Source organism: Oryzias latipes, assembly GCF_053564925.1.
Source record: "Oryzias latipes strain Hd-rR chromosome 1 unlocalized genomic scaffold, Olatipes_Hd-rR_3.1 chr1_Y".
Classification (NCBI taxonomy): Eukaryota; Metazoa; Chordata; class Actinopteri; order Beloniformes; family Adrianichthyidae; genus Oryzias; species Oryzias latipes.
Genome location: NW_027616335.1, coordinates 5,240,247 through 5,244,864, shown reverse-complemented (window position 1 = coordinate 5,244,864; position 4,618 = coordinate 5,240,247). Strand labels below are relative to the sequence as shown.

The 4,618-nt window shown below is 37.0% G+C and overlaps 1 long non-coding RNA gene across 2 annotated transcripts; it reads right to left on the bottom strand.

The window, feature by feature from the left end:
- Nucleotides 1–481: 481 nt before the first annotated feature.
- On the bottom strand, nucleotides 482–4,243 carry LOC144990262 (uncharacterized). Of its 2 annotated transcripts, none has more exons than XR_013654269.1 (3): nucleotides 2,670–4,243; nucleotides 1,892–2,152; nucleotides 482–1,696 (listed from the first exon to the last, which is right to left on the bottom strand). It is a non-coding gene; the product is annotated as an uncharacterized LOC144990262 (long non-coding RNA). The 2 variants fall into 2 exon arrangements; XR_013654268.1 differs by having other exon boundaries at nucleotides 1,910–2,152; nucleotides 2,670–3,118.
- Nucleotides 4,244–4,618: the final 375 nt, after the last annotated feature.

Sequence of the window (4,618 nt, the reverse complement as noted above, 5' to 3'; positions counted from 1 at the left end):
CAAAGTAATTTAACTGTTTTGTCGTTTTTTCTTATTTATATGTGCGATAGTACATATCTGAGAATACCTGCAGATAACTGACATACCTTTTCCTTTTAATTTGAATTTATTTCTGATTCATCTTCTGAACCCATTTTGTCCCTTTTGGGGTCACGGGGCTGCTGGAGCCTATCCCGGCCTCTTATTTCTTCTGTGAAATTTAAAGAAATATGTATAACTAAACACATTTTTTCTCATTTTTTCATTATTTACTTTTAATTTTCAGTATTTCCATAACAGATGCATCAAATGATAGTAACCTAAGATCAAAAGTATTAAATCAACTAAATTTCCATTCCATGATTTGTTTCCTTTTGCAATATTCAGCCACTTGCATTACATGTGTTAGTTCTGACCTTGTAAATAATGTTGGCAACTCCTGTTTAACTCACCCATGTGGTAAAAAAAGGTGTTATGGTTCCAATAAATTCATACAAAAACATTTCAGAAGAAAGACCTTTATTAGTACATCTGTGAGGGATCGAGCGGCCAAAGAGGACAACAGAAGTTTCTCAAAAATGAAAATTTTAATTTTCTCAAAAAATGTAAAAAGATGAACAAACTGGGCCCGTAAAAGAGGTCAACAGAAACATAATTAACTCAGGCAATAACTTTAACTTAACCAACTGAACAGACCAAGTAACAGAAACAAACTGACCTCACCAAAGACACAACAGGGGAACATATATAGTGGCTGATCAGACCACTTGAGAAACATGGGGGAACTAACATGACTACAAAAGACATTTAACAAAGACTATAAAGACAAGACTAAACACAAAACTTGGCCTCTTAGTGGAAGAGAAAAATCATCAAAAGTGGAACAAAATGAATAATGAACAACAGAAGCAAAGCAAATAAACATTAAATAAGTCCATTGGTTTCTCCCCTGGAGGCTTCAGTAGATGGTGCCTTCCTAATTGCCTGGCTGGAGTATTTAAAGGCTGTGAAGACTTGAGCTCCTCTTTTGCCAGTCCTCACAGCACAGCTCCAGGAGCAGAACCTCAGCCACACCCGTAGCGACCAGTAGCCCCCTCAGCACTGGCAACTCAAAAACAGGTGACATTAATTAAACAAACCAAAATAAGTAAACTAAACAAGTGTCCATGTGCTAGAAATTATTGAAAATAAATAAATGTATATTTTAACTCAGAAATGTGTGCATTTATTTAAGAATAAAGAATCTGAAATAATAAAATTAAAAAGAAAGTGTGCAATGCTGAAGGGAGGTTACCGCCATGTTGTTTGTGGGTGTGGCAGGGTATGCTGCCATCACAACATGTTTATAGAAACATTACAGTTTATAATTTATAACATAGCAACCATTTATCATTGTTAAGTTATGCATATTATAATAGGGAAGGGATTAAATAAGTTTGCTTCTTCCCTTCCTGTTTCTAGCATTAACTGTTTGATTTGTATTGTGAAAAGTAAATTACAAGGATATATACTTAGATTGTGACTTACGGAGCCGATTTAGCTCGTGCTGGTTTGCTGCGCCTTCCGTCCGTGAAACCAGGGGTCGACTCCGGGCTGCTCCCTTCTCTACTTTTGTGCCGGTCCCAAGCCCGGTTGCTTTGAGAAGGTTGCGTCAGGAAGGGCATCCGGTGTAAAACATTGCCAAGTTAACCATGCGACTTGTTCGCTGTGGCGACCCCTGATGGGAAAAGCCGAAAGAGGAAGAAGATACTTAGATTGTGACTTATTTTTGTTTCTTTATATATGTGCTGTTCCTGTGTTGAAGGAAGTATGTTCCAATTGACCATGATTGAAACAATAAACTCAAATTAATGTTGTTTCTAATAACTGCTTCCAGCTTAGAATGGTTTTATTTTCAAAATAAACTTCTCACAGCTGCACAAGGACGTACTGGTCAGCAGGTGTGCCTCATAGCAAGAGGGCTCTGGTTCAAATCCCAAAAGAGTCCTGTGTGGAGTTAGCGTGTTCTCCTACATACATGAGCTTCTGGCAGCTTCTTCCATCAGTCCAAAAAACTTGCAACATTATAGTAATTAGAGTAGTAGATTAATGTAAAGTGTGTGAATGGTGATTGTGTGTGTTGTCTCTGTCCCAGAGCTGCATCATCCTCCGAAGCAATGACATCACGGTCAATCTGCACAAAAGAAAAATTAATAAATAATAATCTTTTAAAAAGTACGAGTTTTACTTGATGTCACAGTAAAAATAAAAGAAAATAACCATCTTCTTTTTCTCCAAATTAAGTCCTAGCATGTGGAGTTCCATTTTTCTGCATGTCGGACAATAAGACGATAAAAAAGATATAAAATGACGTGACAGGACGCATGAGAGCTAAATATTGTAATAAAGTCAAAATAAAGATCGGTGGCCATTTACAGTCACCCATTCTTAGAAAAAACAACAATCTGTCGGATAAAAATGGATCCGTGTAAAACGTCTTTAAATCTCCAGAAATTAGATCATCAGGTATCTGAATGCAAACAAATGCAGTGTGCAGAAATGCACAACTTGAAACTCCGTCCGTGAGACTGTTTGTCTCAGATGTTGATAACAGCATACGTAGTTTTAAAAGACGTTTTACAGTTACAAAATGCTAGCATAGTCTGTCGCCGTTTCATTAAAAAATTCTAAATAAAGCTCTTTTTACTTACCTTCTGTTAACACAGTGGCCTCCTGGTAAACTTCAGCACGCAACGAGGAATTTAAAGAGGTCATTTTCGTTAGTTCCAATCAGCATGTAAGACTCCACAGTGCTGCTAAAGCTAACTGAAGGAAGTAGCTCACAGGCCTCCGTAGTTCTGAGATTAAAGTCAGAATTCTGACTTTTTTCTCAGAATTGTGAGAATAAAGTCAGAATTCTGAGATCAAAGTCAGAATTCTGAGATTAAAGTCAGAATTTTCTATGCGCTTTTTTTTTCTTTGTCCATGGCCCTAATCCTCTTCGGTAAAAATGAATCTTAGCCAACCTGATTTTTTTTATCTGCTCTATTATTTTTCAGAAGATATTTGGGTTTCTACAGAAGAAGAAAAAAATCTCAATTTAAATCCAGAAAGAGTTTAACTTTTAATTTCTCTCCTTTTTTTTACAAAAAGTTTATCAGTCTTAAATTTAGACACAGTTTTCATAGTTAAGATGTAATTTTTGACCTTTGAGGAGCCCTGCAGATAAATTGAATCATTTTATTTGCTGATTAGGCAGTAGATTTGTATTCCAATTGGCAGAATGAACCCATTAGCAATCCCCAGTCTGTCTGTGATGGAATAAACGCCAGTCTCCAATAAGCTGCCTGTCTCTATTCAAAGGCTCCTAAAAAATCATTTTAAAGAAAGTTGAAACCAGCTGCAGATAATTATGGAGATAATAAATATTTACTTTTCCTCAAAGATTAAGGGATACCGGAGGCTAAAAAAATTGAACACCAACTTCTGCCTTGGACAGGGCGGTCAATTAAAATATTGTCTGACCTTAAACCAATGTGTGTCCTTAATCAGGGTGAGGTGCACTGTGACATCATCAGATGTGACATCATTACAATCTGATTACACTGAATCAAATTGATGTCACAGTGATATCACAGTGATGTAACGATGTCATTAGTCATCATTGTCACATCATTGATGTTGCATTTAATATTGTGACATCATTACATGTAATCCAGTGTCAGAATGTGACAGAATGACATCATCTGATAATAGTTAAAAGTCTACATATAGACCTCTTGGAAATCAATGAAAACATTTTTTGATAGGTTCAAGTGCAATCCCTCACACCGAACAAAGAAAAAACATGGACCCAACAAATGCACATGACTACAAAGACAGAGCACAGCAAGGGGAAAAGATGGCGGTTCACAAGAGATCTAGCCCTGTTTGGGACCCGTATCGACTGCCTTCTGTACAGTTTGTATATCCATCCTGCATTTCCAATAAGTGCTCGCTACCCAGCAAACCTGATCAGTGCCTTCAAAATAATGTCCAGCACGAGCTCACACATCCTCAAACCAGCTCCACTGGCAAAGACCCAAAAGTCTCTGTAACAGGAACGAGTCAGGACACGTCACCTCTGGTGTGTATAGGGAAAAGAATGACTCTGGCGGACCCTGCTACAAAACCACCCAACCGGCTTTCTATCTTGGCATCCATGAAACCGGCAGGGGGCCTCAAAAAATCAACCAAATAAATGTACAGTTTTTAGTTGTAGGCCAGTTAGTATTGTAACTTTAGACATTAGTATTAGAAAAATTTAAAAAAGGGTGAAAAAAATATGGGGGGGGGGGGGGGGGTTGGGGGGGGGTTACAGCATAAAAAGTAGGAATGACTAAAATGTATGAAATTATCAAATTGGTTTCTTGACATAGTCCACTATATAAATAAGTCATTTTTGTATTGATTGTAGGTTTAGTTTTCAATGCAGAAATAATGTGTGATTAAAAAGTAGAAAGGGGTAGAATTACAAAAAGAGGACTCTAGTTGCTGGAAGTCTTTCATTCTTTTTTCAAGTTTATTAGTATTATTTTAACATTTTAACAGAATTTTAAACTACGGTGTCTTAAACGTTGCGTTTTTGTCAGAAAAAGACGCTCAGCACTTGTGAAAATGT